This window comes from Athene cunicularia (genome assembly GCF_003259725.1).
Source record: "Athene cunicularia isolate RWA chromosome 2 unlocalized genomic scaffold, athCun1 chr2_part1, whole genome shotgun sequence".
Classification (NCBI taxonomy): domain Eukaryota; kingdom Metazoa; phylum Chordata; class Aves; order Strigiformes; family Strigidae; genus Athene; species Athene cunicularia.
In genome coordinates this window covers 113,419,206-113,426,864 of record NW_020799095.1, presented here as the reverse complement: position 1 = coordinate 113,426,864, position 7,659 = coordinate 113,419,206, and positions in this window count along the sequence as shown.

Below are 7,659 nucleotides of genomic sequence, written 5' to 3'. Positions count from 1 at the left end.
CTGTTAGAAACAGCCCCCACTCCCCACCTTGGCCGGCACCGCTCCCCTCTGCTCCCATGTTTTACTTATCCTGTGGCTCACCGCTGGCGTCCTTCATTTTTGTACTGCCTTTGCCTCACTCATTTGCCTTTATTGGTTCACAGCTGTCATCTTCACGAAGAAAAACTTACCATTTTCTACTCGCTTTCCAACTTTTTTTTTTTTTTTTTTCCTGTAATGAAACATGTTCAGCTGACTGCCTTCTGTCAGCTTTGGTTTGTGTGTTTGCCGGCCAGGTGTCAGTGTCGCCACACGCCAGAGCCGGGGAGACCTCCCTCACCTGGACCGTGGTCCAGCACCTGCATGGGCCTTCACCCGCCAACGTGTGTCTGAAGCAGAGCAGGTGTCCCGGAGAAGTTCCCCTGGAGAAACCGTGATTTAAGGTGTACCAGCAGCAGGGAAATCACGGGACAAGCTTGGAAAGAGGCTTTCATACTCAATTCATATAGATCATTAAACGTGCTGAGCACCCTAAAGCCTCTCTTCAGCTAAGAAACCAGTGAATGTTTAACGCTTCGCCAGCGCCGAGGAAGGAGGTCTGCTCCCACCTCCTCTCTTTCTCCTGTTCTCAGCCAGTCAGTTGCAGGAGTTGTCAGGCTACTCTGTGGGACAGCTTAATTCACTGCTCCAGCAGAAATCAAATCCAGAAAAAAAACATGAATGTTTTTCTGCTGGGTTAGTGAGCCAAACCAGCAACAAAAGGATCTCGCAAGCACCAGCACCAGCCAGAGCAAGGGAAGGGAGGGTGTGTCTGGAAACAGGAGAAAGGAGGAGGAAGGAGAAATGGGAATGAGACGAAAGGGTGATTCCCTTTGTTCTGGCACTAACAGGCTGTTTCATCATTGGAGCTGCCTGCACAATTAGAACCTTAGTTAAGTTAAACAGATTTTGATGCAATGTATATTTTCCAGTCTTAATAAGTTTCTTCATCCTCTCCAGTAGCCAACATCTTTGGTGAGCACCACAGGGGTGTGTAGGATCAGGGTTGGCAGCCACAGCAGTGCTGAATACATAGCAACAGCCTCTCCCTGGCTGCTCGGAAGGTTCCTGTTTCTGTATCCAACAATCAATCAGGCCTGGCACCTTTCTGCATGCCAGAGCTTGAACCATCAGCTACCGAGTCATGCAACAGATCATTAAATATATATGATGTGCAATTTTGGGCTAAGGGTATGAATTCACAAAAATCCTGTGTTAGGTGCCTTCTGGGCCAGGAGGGAGGGAGGGAATCTAGCTCTGGTTTAATAATGACAGATGATTACTGCTTCTGAAGTGCTAAATTTTCTGCATAGCCAAAAGTGATTTTTAACATAAGTGCAGTGAAAGGTTTAAGACTGTATGCTCAGACTGAGCATGTAACTCTTTATCCTGCAGTGAGGTCAGTGCGGTGAGGCCCTGTACCCACCCTGGAGAATCAAGAGCACTGTAGTATTCATATAGCATGGAAACTGCAGGTGTGTGATTGACAGCCGTCCAGGTGGTGGAATTCTGCTGGCCACTAGTGCTGACAATTGCTGAAGGGCAATGTTTTCTTTTGGTTTGATGTTTAATGCCCCTCTCATTGCAAAGACCTTTCTTTTCTCCAGAAAGCTAGTTTATTTCCTATTTTCTACATTACTTTATCACTTGTCATGGTCTTTCAAGACAGCTTGTTGTCAAGGTAGCAGCCTTTGTCAGTGGATGTCAGACCTGTACTGTCAATCCACACTTCCTTATTTTACCCACAAAACTGTAACGAATGTTCATTTTCCTTATGATGATGTCCTAGCCCAAACATTTGGCTCCATATAGTCTTTTACTTGTTGGGCATACAGCGTATACATAACCTAAGAACAAGTAAAGTCCAGGTTACAGGCAGTAGCTCTGGCATCACGTCCGCCTAGGGGACATCCACCTTGGATAAAAGTGACATCATACTCATCTACAAACATATCATGAAACACAATTTCAATAAAGATTTTGAAGAACAGTGTGAGGCTGTTTCTTCTTGCTTAAGAACAGTTTTCGGACAGAGGAAGATAAACATTGTACTGAAAAGCTTTCTCAAAATTGTGGTTCATTTAAATACAGGGACAATACATAGTATAACAGAAAGGTAATTGCTGGAAAACAGCTATGTCTAATCTGTGCAGCCAATGCAGTTTGTCATGTCTCAGGGTCCTCACCCTTCAAACAAACAGACCAAAGGCAATTCCAGCGACTGTTCTAGTCTTGTTTCCTTCCAGGGTAAACCAAGACTTGGAAGGGGATGGCACAAGCCTCAGTTGCTCTGTGATGCAAACTGAGGACCTGGAACAAGGGAAATACCTCTGTGCCCCAGAGTTTGGGAGGGTGCAGCAGAAGGGCCTAGCCGTATCTTTCTGGGAATTCCATTGGGACTGGGGAGCTCTAAGGAGTCAGAGGTGAATCGCCCAAATAAATGTCTCATGATTAGTTCCTGAAATATTTGCAAAAAGATTATCTATTGTTTGAGAGATGTGGAACAAATGGCCAAGTTATCAGATTTTGCATGTTGAAAGTAGAACTCCCATGGGCAATACTGTGGTAGTTTTCCATTGTCAATATACTGTTTGTCATTTTTTTACTAGTCTTGTGCCAAGTTTCAAAGAATAATAGAAACCACCTACTGATCAGTATCAGTCTCAGCTGTTGCAAAAATCTTAATAAAATAATTCATGGTTGTTACCCAAAAAATCACATTTCTCCTTTGAAGCTGGAAACCAGTTGTGCTTTTGTTCATTAGGAAACTCTCCACCCATTCAACAACAAGACATTATCAGTGGTTACTTAAAACGTACAAACTGCAAGATAGCACCCTGTCAGTACTGGAAACAGAATAATTATATTAAAGCCGTTTTCTACCTGGGGTAGTTGTGAAGGAGTTAACAGGTCCTACTCTAAGCCAGGTGCAAGGAGTACCTGATGTATTGTTTGTATTTCTAGAACAAACCCGCCCCCAAATACTATAAGTAACTGTGCTGCATTGCACTGAGCTGTGCCGATACTTTGTAAACAGGAATTTTTGGAGTTTGCATGTAGAAAAAAGAATTTCAGCATAAAACCCTATTATACAGAAGAAATTACATTACAGGAGCTTCACTCCAGTAAGGTACTTAACATTAAAAACTGCTGGAATTAAAATTGCCTGGGTCACTTTTTTTTCTGGCTCCCTGTTCATATGTTTGATCCTGTCTTTTAAGAGCAATATAACTTATTACTTTCATTGTCCCCTCCTCAGCCCACAGGGGGGATGGTGCTCAGTGAGTCCATAATTTTCCACTGTTCAGTTGGCAGTTTCATGCCTGATTTCCTGTCTGCTATTCAAACTCTGCTCTAAAGATGGAAATACTAATGTTGTCACCATCTTTTCTAAGTAACACTCTAGTGTCCAAGTGCTGTGCAAACAATCTCTCATTTATTTTCTGTCATAATTCCCAGGATACAGACAGGGAATTCAGCCACTTAAGTTGAATATGCTTATAATGCATTATTCTGAGCTCTTACTTCTACAAACTTGTGTCTCATGTTTGTGAAAATACAGAAGATTTTTTGTTAAATCGCCACCTTCCTGACTTCACTCACGGTTACATGTGCCCAGCACTTTTGCAAATTAGACTCTAGGGCCTCTGTGGGGCAACTGGAAAATTAGGAAAACACAGGAACCGCTTATGGAGAGCCTGGCCAGAGGACTTGTTTGTCACTGCAGGAGAGCTCTGCGGCAGAGTGGGAACAGCATCCAACTCTGCAGCCTGCCAGTCCAGGGCGTGAGCAGTAAGATGTTCCTCTCTCCTTGTCATTCATTAGACACCTTCCAACCTTTACACCAGACGAAACAGAGATCCTGCAGACAACAGGCTTCTTCATGCACAACCCTGAGTCAGTCCTAGGAGAGAAGAGACAGGAAAGAGAGACAAGGAAGGGGCGGATTTGAGCTCTGAGTGGGCAGGCGGGAGGGGTGACTGTGCGCTTCCTGTGCTTAATCCACAACTGGGACTTTGCTGTAAAGGATTTAAATAGACTGAACAGCTCTTTCCTATTTCTGATGTACATATTTTGATGTTTTAAAATTTGTGTTCTTTGTTTTCATGTTGTAAAGACTAGAAAGAGTAGCTAGGCATAGTAGAAATAAGGCATATATTCCACAGTAACAGTAATTTTTACTGTTTAACTGCTTCCCCAGGAATTCAATGTTTTTTCCTTTTTCCCAGTGTCTCTAAATCAACATTTTATACATTCATGTTATATACAGTCTGTTTCAGGCCGAGGTTATGGTTTCTGATTTAGGTGACATTCTGTGGTCTAGATGAAATATAAAGCCAGACTAGAGGACTACAAACAGATCCCTTTGCCCTCAAAATATGTGAATAAAATAGCCTGGTGGAGCATACCTCTGTGTTCTGCCTTTACTGGGTCACAGTGATACACTGGAGTCAGCTGAATGTGAAAATGTAGCAAGAATTTAGACAGGCTTAAGTGCCACTGCCCAAGAAGCTCCACAGAGTTCATTTGTCAAACATTGTGGTGACTGCTGATATGCACAGGGAGGACATGTCGGCCACCTTTTCTACACACTTTGCAAACAGGGCACAAGTGCTTGTGGCAAATGCAACATGAAGAAACATGAGCTCTGGTGGCTCAGTGGGAGCCTGGCACTTTGTCTTAAAATGCTGCTGAGGCTAAATTTCAGCAAACACTGGCCTCTCGGCTGGGGTGGCGGGACAGAGGTGGGTGCTACTCTTGCTCTGCTCTGTCAGAAGAGCTTGCTACTTGCTCTGATAACCTCTGTCAGAAGAGGTGGAAGAGAGATGGGGCTGACAGTGACGTCAACCGCTTCATCAAGGCTCACCAGTGGCATCTGTTGGAGAATTTTTATGGTACCCCTCAAGGCAAATTAAACACATTTGTGCTTATAAAAGAAAAATGTAATGAACAGTGCATTGGGCATAGTCCAACTACAATACACAGTCCTGTGTGGAATCTGGAAGGATGCATCACAAGCAGGTTCCTTATTGTGAGGAACTGAAGGAGTTAATGTCTCAAATGTTCATTGAAGGAACGATCTGTTTGCCTAAGGAAGCGTAGAGTGCATGGAAGGGTGCACAGCTCCAGTCCCTCGTGGTTATATTAACTGCACTGATCTTCTAAGGAGCACTGACTAAACATTGGCTCTGTTGTGTAAGCTTGATCCTTTGTATAAATGATGCAGGCCTTGCTAATGACTATACACTTGAAGAAGAACTAAAAGATTGATATGAGGGGAATATCCTACCCCAGAAGGAGCCAAAGGCTCCATGATTGCCCAAGAAACATGAAGTCTGTGATAACTGTGGAAGAGGGAAAGGCGGCAGTGAGACATCATGACCACTGACTCAACTGGACAAAAGGGTTAATACATCCCATTCCCCCTCGACTCATGTACAGGACCCATGCTCCACCTTTTCCTCGCCCCTCATGTAAATGGGTTTGTGGAAAATTCACCTTTCTTTGTCTAGTATGCACATTAGCCGATAAGGTGAACTTAAAAAGGCGACAGATTAGCCGATAAGGTGAACTTAAAAAGGCGACAGAGAACATTGCTGGTTAGCATCTACCACCCAAGATTACAGGACCTAAGACAATGCTGGAACCCAGGGTAGTGATCTGGATTCTGTAACTCTCTTTCTCTCCCTTCCTTTTGTTTTATTTCCTTTCTTTTCTTATAGATTTTTCAATAAGAGGCCACATTACCTACTATTCTTTCCAAGTTTTAAGTCATTACTACCACAAGTAAAATATTTTAACCAATCATTTGGTGTTGTTTCACCTTAATTCAACCTGAGGGAATCAGGAAACCTTTACAACTCTCTGGGCTACCCAGTCTGGGTTGTAACACTTATGTACACTTGCACCAGCACCAGTCCCTAGAGCAGTTGCATGGGGCACCTCAGTCCCACCATAAATTCATGCCCCAGCCCAGCTCTGCTGCCCAGTGGTGGCCCATGAGCTTGGCCCGCCCTACACTTCCATTCCAGGATGGCTACAAGACAATGCCAAGGCTGTTTCTTATAATCAAGGGAAACTTCACTCCTTTGCAAGCAGTCTGTTCTGTCTTTGGCATTCTTGCTTCCAGCCAGTTTAACCTCTTCCTGAAGTTGAGCCTCCTTGCCCTCCATGCCAGATCATTCCTCAGTCACAAATTACCACAGCCGAGCAGTTATAATAAGAATTTCCCTTTCATGTCTGTCACCACTGGAAGTCTTTAGACCAACCTGAAAGTTTTGGGGCAGACTGTCATGGGAACTTGAATTGCCATGAGTGATCAGAAGGCGGCTCATCCAAAGGCATGTATTGGTGTTGGCACAGTGCCTGCGCTTTTCTGGGGAGCCGTCTCTGCACTGACCCAGCAAGTCAAATGCTTTCCGTAGCTCAGGAGTGGTTGTTTTTGGAAGTCTGCCACTGCATTTCTGACTACACCAAACCTATTTAACTTATGAGATCAGTCTTGAGTCATATGGCTACAGGAGCACTGTTATTTGTTAATTTGTTAAGAAAAGCAATAATTTGTTCCCTTTTGTAAACTTTCCAGCTGTTTCATTGCTTCTGTCTTTTACCTTGTGTTTTGTCTTTATCTTCCTCAGCTTCTGTTCTCTACTGTATGTACCTGTCATCCCTCATCCTGGTATTTGCTTATTTAAATTTAAAAAATAATTTAAAAACATATAGAAAGAAATGAGTAAAATGCAATATCACAGCAATTCTGGTAGTGGAAAGTCAGAATTACTTGTTAAATATCAGCACAGATAGACAGTTTTTCAAATTAGCCATCTGCATTCAGTTGCAATTCAATTTTCTCAGGCCAGAGGGCTGATTCACATGTAAAGCTAGTGGACTGTGCTTTGGACAGCTTGTTTATGTAGTGCCATATTCATCTCTTTTTAATCTAATCTGTACAGTTGAGCAGCCTCACACTTTGAAGTTGCTTTCATACTGTGTCTATCACAGCACCAGGCCTTATTTTTCCTTTCTTCTGCACAATGAAGACATTGTTCACTGACACAGTTCCCTTTTAAAAAAAAAAAAAAAAAAAGCTTTGGCTGCATAGAAATATGATCATGGAGAGCAATATATCACAGAATAGGATTGAAGCTGACTGGCAGGTTTCTACTGCAATATAGAAAGGCACTCACTCTTCAGTTCTTCACTTGTATCCCAATAAATACTGTAATATAAAAAGTAGCACATAGAGATGGGGAAAATATAAGTAATTCTTGTAGTAGAAGAACACGTGTATTTTCTCTTGGAAGAGTAAAATGTGGCTCAGTTGCATAGCTATGTGCCCCACACTTTATCGAGTTCTTTGCATTTTGCACAGTCCAATGAAGCTTGAATCTGCATTAAAAGACACATTTAGGTACAACTGTTCTAGGCAAAATTTTCCATACCTAGGCAACAGTCTAGGAGAAATCCACCAAGGATGCTCTCAGAGAATGATCCCTGTGTTCATGTATAGATCCAAGGGAAAAGTGATAGAGGATACTGATACAAGAGAGAAACTGTCCAGGGAAAGCTATGATGATAACTTCCCTCTGCCCAACAGGCAGCCCCCAGCATTTCCACCCAGCAGATCCTTTCCAGCTGTCA